This window comes from Peromyscus californicus, unplaced genomic scaffold (assembly GCF_007827085.1).
Source record: "Peromyscus californicus insignis strain IS unplaced genomic scaffold, ASM782708v3 Scaffold_10__1_contigs__length_136768540, whole genome shotgun sequence".
Taxonomy (NCBI): Eukaryota; Metazoa; Chordata; class Mammalia; order Rodentia; family Cricetidae; genus Peromyscus; species Peromyscus californicus.
The window spans coordinates 21043148-21063806 of NW_026294391.1; the positions used below are offsets into that span (position 1 = coordinate 21043148).

The 20659-nt window shown below is 38.3% G+C and overlaps 1 protein-coding gene across 3 annotated transcripts in view; it reads right to left on the reverse strand.

The window, feature by feature from the left end:
* The window catches only part of Mid1 (midline 1), a 214542-nt gene extending 194813 nt beyond the window's left edge, over window positions 1–19729 (reverse strand). For 2 of the 3 annotated variants that reach the window (XM_052713065.1, XM_052712777.1), the window contains exons 1-2: window positions 19538–19729; window positions 18576–19074 (exon numbers count right to left, since the gene is read on the reverse strand). The gene's annotated coding sequence lies outside the window, so the exon portion shown is untranslated. The remainder of the gene's footprint in view (window positions 1–18575; window positions 19075–19537) is intronic. The other variant, XM_052712989.1, reaches the window with a different exon arrangement.
* Between the last annotated feature and the right edge of the window lie 930 nt (window positions 19730–20659).

The following is a 20659-nucleotide window of genomic DNA, read 5'->3' on the forward strand; positions in this document are numbered from 1 at the left end:
TTGTTTGTTTTTGTTTTTGGTTTTTCGAGACAGGGTTTCTCTGTGTAGTTTTGGTACCTGTCCTGGATCTCGCTCTGTAGACCAGGCTGGCCTGGAACTCACAGAGGTCACACAAGGAGCCTCTGCCTCCCGAGTGCTGGGATTAAAGGCATGTGCCACCACTGCCCGGCTATTGCTACCACTCTTTACAAGTCTGTATAGGTTTCCTCCTGGACACAGAAGAGCTATCTCCCCACCAAAGGTCAAAGGTCAAAGGTCAATTTTCTCTCAGGACCTACCCCTTATCTTGGTTGATCTGTTCCTTAGGTTCTGAATCCTATCCACTTGCCTTTTTTGTTTATCTTATGCTAGAGACAGAGCTGAGCCTGTGAAGATGGGTGAATGTCTTCAAGCTTTCAACCAGGTGACAAACTGTACACACTAAAATTATATGGCAGTTTAAAAAAAAAGACAAGTCATGGGGAAATTACATCTGTTTCTGTTGGGAAAACATTGGCAAAGCTGTCACAAGGACCGTGGAGTGTGTTTGTTGGTCTTGGGACTCTACATAATCCAGTTGGGTGTCTATAGTTTCAACAACAAATAGTTAATGCTCATATTCCCTTAGCCCTTTCAATTTCTATGCCCCATAGTCTGACATCTGACTGTCTGGCACTATATCTTTCTATTAAAGAGCTTTCTCTTCAGCTATAGCCAACTTTGCTTGCATGTGGCTGGCTAGAAGTGCTAGAGAATTTGACTCCCTACTCGTACATCTGTGTAGTTCCCATCTGATGACTAATCAAAGTGGGTGGAAGGATACACCAGTTCCTTTGTTTCTCAGATGTAACATGTCTGAGAAGTTCATTTTCCATTGGTTCTCATGGCATACAGTAATTTCGTTGATAACATATTACTTCCCGTCCCTGTCTCTCCTTAATAGGTTTCTCTTAAAATTTCATCCTAAGTTCTGTACCAAATAATACACAAATAGAGACAATGACCTTCTCATATAATAGGTCAGGAGCTGGATCTCTAAAAACGATAACAACTATTTAGTAAGAAAAACAACATTATTAAGATGACGGAAAGAACCAGATTTGAAGGCCAGCAAGGTGGCTCAGAGGGTAAAGTACTTTGAGTAGAGGCTGATGAATTGAGTCCCCAGAACCCACATAAAGGTGGGAGGAGAAGACTGAATCCCGATACTCTGATTTTCACAGTGTTATGTTACTTGTACTGCCCTACCCTATACACCATAATAAAAAACAAAGGACCATACTTATGATGGTGAATAAGTTAATAGCTGCTTCTGAGCTCAGTTCACCCTCAGGGACTCTTTCCTCATAATGACTGAATCAATGATGATTATGTGGATAATATGGGGTCATGATCCTGCTCACCCACAACAAGGGCATCTATCATTTTGCCCAATATTCACTGAACAGTAAGTTTATAGGATTTAATTTCTTTCACTGTGAGGCTATTTAAACTTTATTTTTTTTGCATTGTTTTAGAAGAATGATGTTCTGATATGGTCATTTATCTAAACACATATAACTTCAAAACATAAGTAGAAGGCATTCTGATAAATATATTTAAATGTTTATGAAATATTGGCCTTATGGTTATAGGTTAAACTATAGAGTTAAAATAGTCTACTTTTATTGCCAAATGTCTTCAGACTTCATTGACATTTTTGGAACTGGTACAAAAACAGAGATTACATCCAAAGTTGTACAGAGATTCTGTGTGGTCCAGAAAATTATGAGTCTTTACTTGTACATGCAAACTAAATATTACTCATGTTTATTCTTTAGCTTTTGGAACGGTAAGCAATCTGGGCCTCAGACCGATTGGGAAAAGACCTCTTAATGTATCTATGACCTATTCTTCTAACAAAGAGTGGAAAATACTTAGTAGTTCTGAATTATGAATTCTATAAGAAAAAAGAGCAATTTTGGCAACTGAGGGACACTGGTAACCATTTGAATAAGGCTTCTTTACTTGCAGCCAGTATTGCAGTCATTGCTTTGTCAAGGATTCTGAGATTCCTCAAGCATGAAAGGAAGGATAGGGAATCAAATCCTCTCTACTTAATAGGAAACGTCTTAGAACCGCTTCAAAATTAGCTTTGGCTCAGCTTAATGAAATTTCCTCATTGTTGAACAGTGACCCACCAAATCCACTGCATTCAAATGGCAGCTCTTTTGATTGGTAAAAAAACAAAAAGCCTTGAAAATTGCAGAACATACAAAAATAAAGATTTTTATTTCGCCCATTCTGATGAGAGAGAGAGAGAGAGAGAGAGAGAGAGAGAGAGAGAGAGAGAGAGAGAGAGAGAGAAGTGGACTTTCCCGGTCCTTTGAGTAGCTAAATAATAAGCAAGCCACCTAGGAAGATATTCTTTATTCTCACAATATGAAATTTAACACCCATGATAACAAGAAATAATTTTAGGGGATGGCAAAGTAACCAAGACACAAGAATGAAAGCCATTTCTTGACGGTGTCACTGAAATTTCTCCATTGGCATTTTGTGGAGAAGTCTCTTGACATTTCTCCCAGTTCTAAAGAGTGTAGTTTGTCTTTATCAGACCGGAGTGAGAAAGTGGGAACTCCTTTTCTATCCATCTTGCCTTCCATTCTGTAGCCACTCACTATCTTCATGTCACCCAACTGCTTGATAAGATGACTACAACAGCCAGCATCACTTTCTCTTTTTAATCGTTATGTGCACACGTTTTGACACCCAAAGCTCACCATTCATCTCTATTTGGCCTGAATAAGGGTGTGACTAAACTGAGAGTCTCAGGAACGAAAATCAGCTCAGCAATGTAGAAAACAAAGGCTCTCCTTACTGAAATGATACCAATGTCAAATACTGATGTGTATAAATAATTAATTGTGTTTTCACTGGGGAGCCCAGTTTGATCTTTTGTTGCTTAATGACCCCTGGGGTCTTTGGCTCCCGGAGAAGCAGGAACACTTAGGATATTTTATTACAAGCTCATCACTAATTTATAGATTACTATGGAGTCAGGTGCACAGGTTCAGAGTCTCATCTATCACTATGGGCAGCTCCAATATTAAGAGATCACCACTTACTAGAAATCAATGGAGGGTACTAGAGGTAAGGAAAGGGGATGATGTCACACAGGTGCCATAGAAGCACAAACTTATCAAAACAGAAAATTTCCTTTTCTTTCCCTTCAGCCAGATAAATTAGAAAGGATTTCAATGATTTCCTAAAAGTAAACCTCCTTAGTATAATGCACAGCAAACTATAATCAACTGTTATCAAGCAGTTATTTTTTTCTTTTCTGCTATGCCTTTAGCAGCATTTTTTTTTGCTAGACCAACTGTGTTAGATTTACACTTTTAAAGAGATTGCTTCTAAAAAATGACCAAGAACAGGAAGAGTACACTCCCCCTCCCAGCCCCCAGGAAAATTGTATCTTGCCAAAGATGGCCTGAAAAGAGAAGGCAAGTATTGGTGCTTAATTGCAGATTTGATAACATATGTCCTTTGGATATAAGCACTGAATGTGGACTTCATTTCCTCCTAATTGTCCCAAATGTGCTGTGGTAGATGCACATGTTGAGATATGATAGGAAAAAGCAAAAAAATGCAAACACCAAAAAGGCCATTTATTACATACCGTCAAGGAAACCCACAATGACTTCAGGATGTATATTACATTCCTGAGTTTTACACGATTTCCTGAACAATGTTAACAGTTTTCTGAGAATGTTCTCAAGAATTCCATTTCCATCACAGCCAAGTATGTATTCACATCCCCTGACCCCTAAGCCATGCCTCTCCTAACTTCTGTGCTAAGCCCCTTCTGCAACAGAGGAAAGATGGGCCCCATAAATAAAACCTAAGCCCAGTGCAATCTGAAAAAGCACTAGTTAAGAGAAAGAAACCTCTGAGCATATTCATAAGGAGTGGTTCTTTATGAAACTTTTCTGTGTCACAAGGACACCATGGAGGCTGTGCCACATTCTGCAACTGTTGCTATGGCAAAGCGTCTTGGGCTATTGAGTAGGGAGCACATTGTTGTGTTTAAGTCATGTAAATGATCAGGACACAAAGGAAGCAGCCCAGGCAGCTCCTGCTCCATCACTGCTATGCTGAGGTCTTTCTCCCTTGACATGTGCCATTTACATGGCATGGGAAGGCTCCCCCATCCCTGAAAACCTTACTCCCTGGGTGCTTCAAACTGGCCTTTGGAGACATTTATGAGATCTCCACCTCTTTCAGAAACGATTCTGCAGAGGAAAAACTACACAATGACAAAGCCCTTTCCTCTATTTTAAGGCCAGGATATTTCTAAGCAGGTTTTGCATTTTGTTCCAGGCTGCTGATCTTGTCTAATATTACAATTTTCTGCCAGTTTCTGTACCTTAAAAGGAAACGAGGACAGTTTCTCCTTTGTCACCCACTTATATCTCAAATATGGGTTTTTAATTAAGTATGTTACTACAGCACCAATTCACACTGATTAGACATAATTATAGAAACAAAATATGCAGAATACCTTTTAATAATGCCACCACCTCTAAGGAAACAATGAGGTTTTAATTTAATGATCTAAGCATTGTTTGAAAGCAATGTCGAATTAAAAAAAAACAGTAATATATCTTAAGTGGAGCTTATTTTTGGATTGCATTGTGCAATTAAAAATGTACTATTATTTAGGATTCAGTGTTTCTAATTTTTAAATTATTATTTAAATGAAGAATTGAACAATAAAAACAGTAAAACCTCTCCCTAAGGAAGACACTTTCGATTTGGGGACTTGATACTTGGAATGCTGTGCTCATTTGTAGCTCAATTTTGAGAGGAAATTATCACCATTATGAAAATCGACAATTTTGATAACATGTGTCAGTGTCACTTTGTGTTTTGACACTTTACTGTGATTAGAGCAGACTAGAACACTGGTAGAGTATATCACTTGTGGACACTGCATAAACGGCACACAGGAACTCCGCATTACCTCTGCAAAACCTCTTGTATCTTCAGCTATCATAACCTCTAAAATGGTTTTGTTACTTTTTTCAATGCATTTTGATGCAAAAGAAAAACTGCATTTTTCCTACTTGTATAGGGATAGACCATGTCAGGAGAGCTCAGAGAATTACTATCACACAACCATATGCTATTAGTCCCAGAACTTGTCTAAGCCTCTGGAGTCAAAAGAACTTAGGACAATGAGTTCTCAGTAAAAATTTGATTTACCTGGAATTTCAATTCCATTCACAAAAGAATTCTGTAAACAATTAGGAGCAAGAATCTCTTAAGTTTTATTGATTAAAATGCTCTTTTAGGAATTAAACAGTATTTACAATTCCTATAAATTTTAAGGCATAATCTGACATTTCATTCTATATTTTTAAATTCTCTGTAGTTAAAATCATAGCTTTCCATTGCTCCCATCCCCATCTGAAGAGAATTTCAAATATTTGAAACACAATATAGGAATGACTCTCCTGAGAAGCTAGCATCCTTATCTTGGGTGTGCACTGTCCTATTCCTAAATGCTCCTCTCTTAAAACCATTTTCTTTTGTTAAAGAATGTTTGCCCATCATGTATGAAGCCTTAGTTTCCGTCTCCAGCACTGCATATGCTTGGTGTGATAGTACATGCCTCTAATCCCAGCACTGAACAAGAGAGGCAGGAGTATCACCTCCAACTACATAAAGACTTTGAGGCCAACCTGGGTTATATAAGACCCTGTCTCTAATACATAACTAAAATGACATAAAACATCTCAAGTCTGACATGGTAGCACATACTTATAATCCTAGCACTTAGGAACCTGAGTCAGGAGAATTACCAAGAGTTTGAGACCACTCTGAACTACATAGTATCAATCCAGCCAGGCTACATAATGAGACTGTTTCAAGGAAAATGAAAAAAAAAACCACTTCACAAGCCAAAAATATGACTATCATAAACGTGTATTTCCTTTAGTATACATATATATATATATATATATCCAGTAAGACAATAGAAATCTTCTAATTTAGTCTCAATATTAGCACAGAAAGTTCACATATGTTTGATTTTATAATATATACTGATTACTATATAATATTTCCATGCACTTGCATGATAATCTTTAAGAATCCATCAGAGCACACATCTAATTGGGTTCTAATATTGTTTTGTGAGCTTGCCTTTGGCCTAGCCTTCCACTGCAGGTAAATGGTGAGGATGGAGCTGCAAACATACATTTCATCTGGTTCTTGCTTCCTCATTTCTGCCCCTACTCCACAGTTACAAATACACTTACATTATCTTCTAGAATATTTACAGTAGTATCACTCTGAGGAGTGGTCCAGATGTTATCCTTTTCTAAAACTGGAGCAATTATATATGTTTTGTGAATGATCTAAGCATACTTAACTAAGATCATGACTTTTTTAAACAAGAGCCTAGATGGCAAATAAATCATATGTAAGAAAATCCACTAATTTAATGTATTTCATTAAATAATTTTTAATATAGTCACAGAGTCTTAACTATCACTATAACCTAATTTTAGAGCAGCTTCCTCCCTTGAAGAAGAAATCATCTTGTGTCTGTTAGCAGTCAGTCCATTTTCCTCTACTTTCCACCCACGGCCCCAGTGAGCATTAAACTTTCTGTATCTATAAGTGTATCTACTCTCAACATTTCATACAAACAAATTCATAAAAATATGAGATGCTGTAGCATAACACAACCTCTATCAGTAGGCTATGCTTTTAATGCTTTTCTAGTATTCCACTGCTTGACTACTACATTTTATTCTATTCATGCTTTCATCAGCTGATGGACATTTGGGAAGTTGACATTTTTTAGCTATTATGCTATGATTTATAAGTTTTTCTCACACCAAAGATAAATGTTTTCATTTGTCTCAGGTATCGATTATATCTAAGTGTGTTCTTATTATTGGTTGTTTTTTTTTTTGTGTGTGTGTGTGTGTATGTGTAGGTGCCCATGCATAGGGGAGACCAGAGAACATCTTCAGACATCTATTCCATGATTCTCCACATTATTCCTTTGAAACAGGAACTCTCACTGAATGTGGAGCTAGGTTGGCAGCCAGTAAGACCCAGCTATCCTCTCTTCTCTGCCATTAGCAGCAGAAGGGTTACAGGTGTGTGCCCAACCATGCCTGATTTTTAACCTGGGTGCTGGGGATTTGAACTCAGTTCCTCATACTTGTGCAGCAAGTGTTCTTACTCACTGAGCTACCTCCCCAATCCCTCCATTTGTACTCTTGCTGGCTCATGTAATAAGTTTTTGTCTGAAAAATTTGTAGACTGTTTTCAATGTGGCTCCAGCATCTTACATCCCTTCCAAAAATCCCTATTCTTAACCTGAACTATTGTAATGGCTATTGACAGTTTCTAAACTTCATGGCTCATTCTTTCATACACTTCTGGGTCTGACCAGGTAAAAGGAGGGAAAGTACAATTGTTTCCCCAAGATATCAGAAAAGCCACCCAGAACTGTGATGGGATACAAGGACATTCAGGAGGTGCCCATAAATTCTATACCTATTAAGGTGAAGAAAATTTAAATCTCACACTGTAGCAAATACATGTACAAGTTTGACTAGCCATCCAAAAATAAGAATAGAAAAAGTTAGACAAGCAGCCAGAGAATCTCCCAGTGTCAGCCTTGCATGCAATCTTCCATTGATAGTTCCTGAAGACATGAGAGATATATGAACTGTTTTTAGAGTTCTATACAGTAAGAGACGTTTTTCTCTATAAAGACATCTACATGGAAGCCTTCACAGTTGCTTCTTGCTCATACATGCACAACTATTATTTTTATTTTTAATTTCCAAAGACGTTGAATAAACCCATATAATCTCAAGGATTCTTAAACTTTAGATGGATATAGATCCTAGCTTTAAGACAAGCTTGGGCATGTTCTGGAATTAAAACATGAGCTTTGTCCCTGTCATATCAAGGAATAGTCTGAAAGTGGATTTGAGTGGTTCATTCACGCACATAGCTAGCAACACTACGACTACCTCTTTTTCTGTTGTCTGGATGATGGAAGCCACAAGCAGGATAGAAGTATTTCCTGACCTGGTTCTATTAGACCTGTGAGCAGCACTGACCATTTTTACTTCCTTACTCTAATTATTTTTAATTTTATCTTATTTTATTTTACAATATAATTTAATTCTACATATCAGCCATGGATTTCCTTGTTCTTCCCCCTCCCCTTCCCCCCAGCCCACCCTCCATTCCCACCTCCTCCAGGGCAAAGCCTCCCCCGTGGACTGAGATCAACCTGGTAGACTCAGTCCAGGCAGGTCCAGTCCCCTCCTCCCAGGCCGAGCCAAGCGACCCTGCATAGGCCCCAGGTTTCAAACAGCCAACTCATGCAATGAGCACAGGACCCGGTCCCACTGCCTGGATGCCTCCCAAACAGATAATGCCCATCAGTCAATACTTTTGAATTGTTTTTATCTGTGAATTGTGTGTAACCTAATTTCAACTAAGCCAGTAGGAAGCCAGGATGACACATTGAGTGGGAGTGTTTATCTCATTCTATTGTCTCTCCTTGGGTTACTATTAACTCCTACAACTATACAAATTTTCTTGATGAGGAAAAATATGGAAGGTACTGAGTGAAAGTGAGAGAGAGAACATGTGTGGGAGAAGGAAAGAAAACAAAGTATGTAAAAAAGATATCATCTTAAGAGAAAATTTGAAAGAGGGTAGCATGGCAGAAAATAGGAAAATAAGAAAAATGAGCTCATGGGTTGAAGGTGTTAGCAAGTGATATTCTCCTGGGATTCTCACAGGTGCCCTCGAGGTCTTCATTCTCTTGGGATGTGCAATAATTCATTGGTAATACAAGAACTAGGTTTACAAATAGCTTCAAACCTTAGCATCAGATATCAGTAGTTTATTGCTTTGCAAAAATGAAATTGAAACTCAAAATGTTTCTGATAAACTGCAAAATATCTACAGAGCAAATAAAAAAATCCTCTTGGATATGAAATGACACACAAATAGAACACTTAAATTATTATCTTTTAAATAGAAGAGAAATGAGCCAAGACAGCTAGCTAATAAAAAGCACTGCATCCAAAAGTAAATTGAATATGGAAATACACAAAAGTATTGGGAACTTATCCTCAGAAATCTGGCCATTCAAACTACTTCAAAGGTACTCTTCCTAGTTTTGAGTGCACAATTAAAGAGTGGCGTAGAGAACTTGGAAAGAGCTCAGAGGAAAGCCGGAAAGAAGATCAAAGGGTTGAAGACAAAGGATCCCAGAGGGAGTCAGGAAGCTAGAAGCACCTAACATAAGGTAGAGAATATTGGGGAGATAATTTAATTATGGTCTTCAGCTCAGTGAAGAATTTTTCATAGGTATCTACCTGTCTGTGGATGGACAGAAAGGCGAGGGTCTTTACCAAGTAGTGTGGAAGATTTCATTCATTTAGGTATAAGAAATTTCCTGCCACTATAGTTGGTAAATAATGTAATAGCTCCCCATCGGTGGGTAGGGAAGAAATAATTTCCTTTTCTGATGGATTTAGAAAACAGGTAACAGTTCCACAGGTTCTGGATGACTTTATCGACCTTGTTATCTGGAACTGGGGTTGAAGTGAGAGAATGGGTACAGTCCCACATTCTACAAGAATACACTCTGCTACTTTGGTCATGTGTCACTCAGAGTCAAATTTCTCGCATTTCCAGGGCTTTCCATAAAATTCATTTCCTTGCCAACCATTTTGAATTGGAACCATTCCTTCTTCAAAAAAGAGCTCTGGAAAAGATGGTTTGAAGAGTGGGAATCTGCTGGAGAAAAAACGAAGCTAAACAAGACCCACTGGGTGGGGGTGGAATAAGGCACCTCAGAGTGCATGCTGGGATGAAGGCTAATTAAGATGTTGACTGAATCTATGCTAATCATGTCCCACCAGACTCTGCTGGATTAGTATGTAAATTGGTAAACTCTGTTCTGAAATTGCCCTACCAGCTGAGGTCTAATTACTGACTAGACATAACAAATAATAATGGGATTTGTATTTTAGGATGTTTAATTATGGAAATACACGTCTGCAAAAAATACCAGTTGTAATGCACAAAAAGATTTCATAATGTTTTACTAAAGGTTTATGAAATTTTACACCTTTAATAAGACCAGGAAGAGCGGTGGGTAGGGGGAGACCTTTTGGAGAACTGGCATTTGTGAACAGGGACCAGAATCAGACTGATTAATTCACTGCTTAAGAAATTTCCCCAAAGCTTCTCAAAGACTAATTGTTTCATTGCTGATACACAGCATCTTGTGGGCTTTTAGTTCTATCACCAAAAGAACTGGAACTGGTCCATGAAGCATAACTGAGCCACCATGAACTCAGAGGGACTCCTCTGGTAACATGCATTCAAATGGAATTAAAGACAGCAAGCCTACAATATTCAGAGGAAATTAAGCCACTAAAATAAGGTTTTCTTCACTAAAGTTATTCCACAATGTAGAAATCACGGCATTTATAAATTAGAAAGTGGTTAGTCCAATCCCAAAGCTAGAGTGTATATTGCATGTGGTTTTATAGAAAAGCAGCTTGTGCTTTAGAATCCAATGAAGGGACAGGCTGGGTCAGAAACTACTCTATAACTATTTATTACATCATTGTGTGCCTCCACCCTTTCAAAAAATAGTTTATTAAGAAGTACAACAGAATTTTAAACAGACTTGTAACTGCTGACTATATCTGTATATGGTGCTATTGTATCATTGGAAGACTTACAGATAAACAATAAATCTTTACTAGGGCTTGTATTATAAAATAACTTATATTTATATTTATATTTATTTCTAATATACATTGGTATCTTTTAGATCCTCTGCCTACATTTAGTATACAAATCTACTTGTGTATAATGTTTGCTTAAATTTAGGAAAGTTTGCTTCAATACTTATTGTGTCCCAAATTTATTCCAGTTCCCATGCTTTTCTTGATCCTCTATATTATATTCCAGTTGAAGGAAAGGTCATGAGTTTACTTTTATTATAAAACATTTTAGACTATTTGCTTCTGTTATATGACACAAACAAAGTGAAATTCAGCAGGAAAGCTTGTGTTTTGAGTAGTTCCAAGCCTCAATGCACTGAGAGTTACACCTGTATATTGAACTTAAGGTTATTGAATGCCCTACACAAATTATCCAAAAATCAACTATTAGTTGACACTTGCAGTGTGCAGTGTGGATATATAGTGAAGAACAACAGAACTTCAATGTAAGGGTATTCAAACTTTGTATTAGAAATCCATTTCAAGTAATTTTTGAGAACCCATGCTATTTATCTTTGCCGATGTTATTAGCATATTGGTAACTATATTTACTTAGGTTTCAACAGTGGAGTTTCTTCTTTCATTATTCTTAAGAACTGTAAGATAATCCAGGAGATGTCTCATTCCCCATTGGTGTACATATACATCTGAACAAACTTTCCCTGCCAATCTGCTACTCAGCTCTCAACTTCAAGCATTGACATTAAGGGAAAGTTCATGTACTTAACAAAGATAGGTAGTTTCCTCTTATTACAAGGCGTTTTAGACTATTTGCTTTTGTTATATGGCATAGGAAAAGGTATCAGCAAGTGAAACTCAGTGGGCAAGCTTGTGTTTTCAGCAGTCTCAAGCCTTGATGAGTTGAATGATGACATCACACAATACATCACCCAAAGCCTTATTTCCAGTGTCAATGCCCATGCCCAAAGGCACCACTTTGTAATTATACATTATTTGAAACTAACTAACGATACTCTCCTCTAAGCAATGAACAGAGGGCCAGACACTCTAGAGCGATCAATCCAACTCTGTCCCTTTCTTGACATGAGTTTCAGGACAAGTTAATGGAGGGTTCCCCTGAAGTTTTCTGCTCACATAGGTAAGCAGGAGTAAGCCTGAAGAGGCATCATCCTGAATGTTAACCTCTCAGGGCTTGGCTAACAAACTACTGAATAAACCTCATAGTTTTGGGAATTCTTACTCAGAGGTAAATTAAAATTTCAGAGAGTAATGTTGAACAAGTGGACTTTGAAATTCTATCATTAAATCAAGCTGAAGACTACCTTGAAAATAGTATTGGTTTAGATAGTACAGATATAACTACCCCAAAATGTGATCACTTTTTGTCACGAAGATATAGCCAAAATCTCTAGGTTTGCTGTTGCAGATGAGAAAGACCATGGAGTTCTTCCCCAGTGGCTAAGTAGGGCATGGGAGCCAGGTTTCTGGACCAAGTGGGCAGAAACAACGAGTTCAGGTATGGCTGTGCTATTCTGTTAGTATCTTTTCCTTTAACTGCAAGAAGAGCTTTCTTAATGTGAATGGCAAGCAACAATCAAATGTGGGCTCAACAGTAGTAGATATCAAGCAACCATTTATTAAATACCCGAAGAGTGGAAAAGGTTAAGACAATCTAAGTCTTTGTTACTAAAATCCAAAGCAAATTTAATTGGCAAGAACTCATATTCCTGGTGACCTAACAATAAAGCATAAAAAAACATATTATCATCAGTAATATCTCTTGGTGAGGAGTTCTTTTCCCCTAATGATCACTGTAGGAATTTTTATAGATCCCAGGAACAAATGTTTTATAATTTAACATTAAAGCTTCTACAGAGATTACAGAATAGTTTGACAAAGATAAAAATGTAGAAGTTTACACTCAGTTTTCCTGGCAAGGATTTTTTTTTTAAAGGACCACCTACGTGGATCGATGCTGAGATCTTCACAGCCAGTCAATATTAAAGATAATAAAGACAATCAGGTCAGAGACTAGAACATTAAAAATCATCCCAAGATTCCTGATGTATTTAAGAATAAATTTAAAATGGGAATTCTGTTTGGATTGTTCAATTCAATATTTTTGAGGTACACACATAGCAGAGTGAAAGACCTTGGGGGTTCAAACTTTGCTATAGTCTTTCAGCATTGATGTAAGCATTTGTCAGGATAATGCTTAGAAAATGTATAGCACACTGTGTAATTCAAAGATTGGAGAAAATGTCCATGCATACTCATCGTATCCCCTCAACTTTCATGGCTCTGTCCATGCCCTTATATAAAAGATTTACATGCTAACATCAGAATTACCCAGAGGGCCTTGGAGGCATTTACTTTTCAATAGTCTATTTTTCATGAGTGCAATATCGGTTTTCTTTTTCAGTGTTCATATCAATTCTTAGAGAGCAAGGAGAGTAGAAAATATCTAGTCTTCCCTTCAGTCCAGTCCTACTGTTCCATGCAACTGTTATAATTCACAGTGAATCACATCCTCCTGATGGCCAAGACTCTACAGGAATTTTTCCTAAGTAAAAGAAATAAACAAACCTCTGTTCATCTTGATAGCAGTAACTGCTTCTTTTGCCCCAACCATGGAAATGTACAGATAATTCTTACAGGAAAAATTGCATAAAACTATAATTGGCAGTATAACAAGGCAGTCAGGCATAAGAATTCAAACTATGGATCCTGGAGCCAAGATATGAGCCCTCAAGTCCTTTCTCTCCCTTTGCAAAATTTGCAACCCAGGGCAAATCTATTTCTTACTCTGAAAATATGATGATAATAATAGAGGTACTTACCTAAGAGGATTGGTATGAAGATTCATTGCATTATACTTGAAATAAGGTGAAACACTGAATAAACATGTTATCACTAATATCAGTGTCTTCACAGATGGATTTTGAGTCACAAGAGAGAAGAGGTGTTTCTAGGTAGTGCTATATCACCAGTTCTTACAGCAGCATACATACAAATTCTTAGATTCATCCATTTCCTCTCCCTCCCCATTATTTATCTGAATTATTCTAAGCTATAAATTTTTACTCTCAGCTACTCTACCAAAGCTTTGTCTGCAATGTCTCTCAAAGTCTTTCTTATCTTCTCAGCAGACTCTGAGAAGTTACACTTTTTGTTTTGCTTTGTTTTTCGAGACAGGGTTTCTCTGTGTAGTTTTGTACCTTTCCTGGAACTCGCTTTGTAGACCAGGCTGGCCTCGAACTCACAGAGATCTACCTGGCTCTGCCTCCTGAGTGCTGGGATTAAAGGCGTGCGCCACCACTGCCCGGCGAGAAGTTACTCTCTTAAAGTCTCTCCTGCACTCCAGCTTCGCTGGCCTCCATCTGCAAAGGTCTCTGTCAGTAAAGTTTCTACTGTGGAAACATGGCACTCTCACTTTTTTCAGTGTATCCATAGCTGTCTACTGTCTATAAGATCACAAAGTAAATATCACCTACGTTTAAAATGTGTGGTAATGAAAATAATGTACCCCACAAAGATATGCACACTTACATGTCCAACTCCTTGGTATCAAATGGGATAATTTATTCCATCTGCCTGGTGGTCTTGATGTAATAATCCCCATAATGGAAGGAGGGAGGCTGAACACTCGGAGTCAAAGAAAATGATTCGATGGAACAGAACTCAAAGGGATGCAGGGCCATACAACAAGAAATGAACTAAATTCTATTTGAGAGTTTCCAGAAGGAATACTGCTATGCTGGTGATTCACCTTGATTTTACACTTATTTGGAGCTTCAGACTTTCAGGAATATAGTAAATTTATGTTTTTAAGTTCTTGAATATATTGCTGCTGATTTGTTGATACACAAAGCATTTGGATAGAAGGTAAGCACGTGGAGGTAAATTAATGACTCCACTATGAATATACCAGATTATCAGGTCATTTAGTAATCATTCTTTTCTAATAGTCTGATATGATTTAGATTTTTTTGAAGCAGGAACTTCAGATAGGAACAGAAGATGCATTTTTAAGGTTTCTACAATGTCATGCTTTCCTCTGTTCATATTCTAGAGGCTGAGTTAAAACAGAGCTCTCTATACAGAGCAGACACATGCACATCCTAGAGTGTATGTGGACTAGCGCACTCACCAGATACCCTGTTGAATTCCAGATACACATAGTCAAAACCCAAGTCAACCTCTCATTTCTCCTAACAAAGAAGAACTAATAAGCTGTACTCTACATGCCAGTCTAACATACGGATTTTTAAAACACAATATTGTTTCTTCCTTGAAAATTCAAAAGGCATTTTCCCATTGTTTTAAAAAACAGGTTCTCTCATTCTGTTGCTCAGGCTGGACTGAAGAACTCATTCTGTAGGCCTCAAACTTGGGGCAATCTTCCTGCTTCAGCCTCCCAAGTTCTGTGCGTGAACCACCACCTTTATCTCAAAAGCACTCTCTTTACATAAGTATGTGTAGGGCCTGCCTTGTACATAGTTACACATATCTTCTCATAAAGAAATTCAGGGAAAGGGACAAGTGGAGAGAGTATCTGAAGTAAGCTGTGGAAATTAACTGATCGGTATGAATATGAGTAGAAAGACCTGAGGGATGAGAGCAACAGAGAAATTAGCTCAAAAGTGGTTTGGTGGAAGAGACGACAAATCCTCATCTGCTACCTTAGGAATCACTTGGCACGATCTACTTCATTCTTAAATTCTCAGGGTTTTAGGATTCTGTTGCTTTTCCAGCTCCATGACCGCACATGCATAGTTCAGTAGCTAAGCAAGGGGTCTTGCGTCATCAGTGTGCTACATGATCGGCAAATGCATGCAGTGTGGTCCGGCAATCAGTGCATGCACGGTGTAAGCCCACCTGCGCATGTGCACGGGAATCCTTAAAAGGCCGGACACAGACTCCTCCCTCTCTTCTCTCTGTTCTCTCCTCCCCCCACTCTCTCTCTCTCTTTCTGCATGTGTGTCTCCCCCCGAGGCTTGGTTACTCTCTTCCGTCTCCCCCCATCCCTGTTCTCCCCTCCCTAATAAAGCTCTGATACTGGGTTTTGTTGTGTCTCATGACCTTTTTGCCCAGTAACAGCGCTGCTTATATTTTTTTAAACAACACAGGGCCTAAGTTCCCTCATCTTTAAAATGGCCATTGTATCTAGTTTTTAGTGTTGTTGAGAAGAGTAGGTAGGAATACGTTTGTAAAGGAGTACGGGAGTATCTGGTACATGGTAGATCCAAGAAGTATTTATTTATTTACCTATCACAATTCTTATTTTCTTATAGGTATAATTATAAATTATATATTCTTGAAATAAATCTTAACATTTTAACAAATATTGTCTAACAAGAAACATAATGTAGCAAAGAAAACTGAGAAAAAAATAAGAATTTATAAGGTGTTAAGATTAAGCTTACCAAAAAGAATTTGGCCTTTATTTCCTCAGCTTGTGCAATGGCTAGATTTATTCAGAATAAATCTTATTTTTTTAAATTATTTAAGTGCCCATCATTGAGAACAACACACAAAGGGTCCTAGGCAATGTGAGAAGATTATTGATTAGCTTAGTTAGCTTCTAGCTTCTAAGTAGCCAGTATTAGAGTTTAATGTATCAATAATTCAGAAGAATTTGTGTTTTCTGTTATTACTGAAAACACATTTGCAATGGAGCCATGTGAGAGGACAAATAATCATTAGGACATCAAGAGACTGTCTTTCTGCCCCTGGCCTTGGCTAACTGCAGCAAGCCCCACCAAAACAATGTCTTCATGTCTCACAGCAAACACGGGTTGCCTTGGTGACAACAGACACTCAATAAATATATGCCAGATGAATGAGGATCTCCAAAGGCGGTAGTGAAAAATGACCAGCCAAAGTATTTTAAAATATCAACCTGGAAAGAAAATCAATTCTAATAAGCCCCATGCTCTCAGGCTCAAATATGATGAAAGTAAATAGTCTTTCAAAGTGGAATGAACATGGGGCTGAGAATAGTGAATGACATTGATCAAAACCTGCAAACCGCCCAGGCATCCTCACAGTCCACAGATAGATTTACTGTTATCTCACACTCCACCCCCTCCCCCAATTAACTGCCAACGTTCTGTAAACAACTCCTAAAGGTGGAAGATAAGACTATTTGGTTGAACAAACATTTTCAGTCGATAAAAGAGTGAAAACCTGAAACTGAAAGGAAATTGACTTATTTTTGACAAATTATTAGCTCATATTAAAGCATATTTTTAAGTTTTCACATTCATACATATATAGAAAAATTTATTTAGATATATACTTTTAGAAAACCCTGTGTGTTATCAAGTGAATGACACAGATTTTCAATTTTTGAATATTCTAATAATTAGGTCATCTTAAGACTGCAATTTAAGTAGGAAAAAAACCCTATGGCTCTAGTTTCCAACTGAAGTCAAAGTTGTGGGCCTGCAAAATTAGTGGCGGGATCATTTCATTTGATCAGTATTTTCAGATGAGCAGAATCAACTGGAATGTTAAGTAACTGTACTACACAAACACAAAGATTATAAAATGGACATTTACCACCAGAACATTTCATAGAGCAAGGGTTTTAGTTTGATTTTAACAAGCAGGAAGAAATGCAGGAAGCCCCCTACATTAGGCAGCAGCCAAAGTTTTTCAAAGAATCAACAACAAAGATTATCATGCTGTTCTTAAGGTTGGGGGAGGGGTGGACAGGGATTTCAGGAATTTGGTTGCAGCTATGAGGAGAGGCTTCTGGACTAGCTGATCTTTCACTGCTCTCTTCTCTATACACCCCCTCAAACTTTGAATGTACCCCTCAGTATATTGCTCATGGAATACCTTGGGTCAAACAAAATAAATTATTTCTGAACTCTTTAGGCTCAGGTGTCTCAGGAGATACTAAAAGGATATATGTGTATCCATACATTAAAATAGTATTTACAAGGAGTATAAATAATGTATAGTTGCATCTTCATACAAACAACAAAATCAACTCCCAAAATAACAGAGTAGAAATAGAGAATAACATCAGTTGCCAAATAAGGCTGTATGATCAGCAGAATCTTGGAAAATGCTGAATGGGTATACTACATATTCCTCTGACCCTAATGGCAGGTTACTCATTTCTTCTTTCCAGTGAGCATAGATCTCTGTTTAACAAATGGAAAATAGGATGCACTGCACAGGGAAGGCCAAATTCCATTCTCCCCACAGTCATCGGGAATGTTCTACCCTGTTCTCATTCTGCCTGGAACTTACTCTTGTCAATACTTGGGTTATTAGCCACCACTCTGGCTCACACAGCTCTAGTCATTAATGCAGCAAAACACACAGCAGTAAAATACATTTTCCCAGGAACATAAATAATTGAGAATTTTCTGGAAAGGCCAGATACCCCCAACTACCACCACCAATTCCCATAGCGATATACTCCTAAACTGTTCAAATTTAGATAAAAATGCTTTAAGATGTGATTATCATATAGATAAGAGCATTCCAGTATGGGCCCTATCGTCTTTATGTGCACCCATTTTGTATCAGTCCATTACTCAAAAGTGATGCTAATCAAGTTTGGGAAAAGTAAAATTGTGCTCTGGCCACAAGCCCTTTGTGCAGTTAACAGCGACTTTCTCGCACACTAGGCAAAGACAATGCAGGATGTCCCCAGAATCATTAACCAACTTCCTTCCTTAGGACCCCACCCCCCACCCCACCCCCAGCCCCTCCACCCTGCACTTCAAAAGGCAACCATATGCAATAGCTTCCTAGTGTCATAGGAAAAAAATGCCTTACCGATGTCTCCAATGTGAACGGAAGAAAATCCCTAGTTGCTGGAGGCCAAGCAACTGAGGTTCTCAGAGCCACTTGACTGAGGGGACCGGGAGAGCTGAAATCTTCCTTCCCTGTTTGCTTTCATCCCAGCAACCTCTCCCAGGATTTTTCTCACAAAGCCCTCTTCTAATTCTCTAATCCTCTCACAAGGAAAAGCGGCACACACACCAAATGACTTCTGCAGAAGCGTCTGTCTTGGGGAACTGGGAGGGACGGCATTCAAGCCGGGCGCTTGCTCCTGCTTTCTGTCAGTCCACTCCTCTGAGGTCTCGAACCCAGCCCTTTGCAACCCTCTGTGAGCAGAACACACAGCAAGTGCAGGAATATGGCAGGCTAAGACAGGCAACAGGCATGCAGGTGAGCCTCCGCTCCCTTCTGCGGTTGCCAGAAGCTCTGCTGTCTCCCAGGGAACGCCTCAGCTTCAAACTTCCTTTGAGTTTTATAGCTCCATGTTTCCTTCCTGAACAGAAAGAGTGCCAAGGAGTTAAGGAGCAACCAGCTAGGAGCTGCCTACATCGGGCTAAACCAAAAAGAGTCCTTGACAATGTATGATGGCTACTTGTTTTTAATTCACCCCCTAAACTGGAAATGAACTGAAAATAGCAAGGGAAGATAGGATATCAAACACAGAAGTATGAATATATCTGCTTCATCAAACATACTGAGGATTACTTTTTTTTTTTTTTTACAAAAAATTGTTGTTTATTTTAAAAAAAACAGATCTTTAAAATATTAAAGAAAATCAAACTGCTAAGCTGTAAGGCATGGTCTTTTTGTTTTCAAAAACAGAGACAAAAAGTTGACCTTATATTCCCAGGACAGGCCACACTTACATTATACAATTCTATTATATTATAAATTCAAATCTCCATATAACTCAAGAGAAATATGCTACAGAAATTGTTTTTAAAGAGAAGACTTACCTTTTCACTACATCATTTAAAACCCTGAAGCGAATAAATCACAGAGGAGACAAGCAGATGGCACAGTTCTACATTTCACAGGGAAGGCTGGTTTTAGTCATTATTTCTAAGGAGCGCGCTGTGCTTGTGCCTGTGTTGGGCAGAGTGCCACTGGGCCTTTGAAATGAAATGAATCGCCTTCACACCAGCAGCCCCACGACAGACTCACACTTCAGCATGCCTAAACTAAGGCATGCTGCCTCTTTCTATAGTGACCCTACGCAGAATCAGAGGTGACGGTTTGATGGATGAGTTTCCCAAGAGACAAAGCAATCTGTGACATCACAGTTCTGGCTATACCCCCACCCCAGGCCCCAATCCTGCCTCTTCTTGAAAAGAAAAAAAAAAGTCCTCTGCTTGGTGATGATGCCAACTCAATACGAAAAATAATCTTGGAGTGCAAAGCACATACTATAACTTAACTGCCTTAAACTTCAATTTTCTGATATTCCTTTGCTGGAGAAATGGAAGGAGGGTGAGATGAGAATAGATTGAGAACAGAATTTAGATAAAACAAAACAAGATCACAGAATACAATATTCTAAAAGTTTGTGATCTCATAGCAGAATAATTACCTTCAAAGGGGGCATTTTTTAAACCATTTTGGTTTTTGTATCACTACAAAGCACTTGTACACTGGTACTCCTGTCATTTGTAACATGCAATTTAACAGATGTTACATTTAAATTAGAAGCCAACAGCAGCAAAGATAAAGTATTTGAATAAAGAGTTTCAGACTTACTAGAACTCATTGAATATCACTTTTGTTTTTATTGATTAGAAATATTTTCCTAGGCTAGCATGATGGCACAAGCTTGTCATCACAGCACTCAGGAAGTGGAGGCAGGAGGATCAGGAGCTCAAAGTCACCCTAGGCTACATACAAGGTTGAGCCTGAGCTGCGTGAGGCTCCATCTAGGAATAAAGAAACAAGAAAAAAAGAACAAGAAAAGAAGGAAAACATTTCCTATCCATTATTGTATAGGGTAGAGCATAGCTCTGAAATGAATCTTGGCCATCAGGCTCTACGCCATGTCATAGTTTTTCAGTGTGTATCACACTGGTGTTACCATTGAACAACGC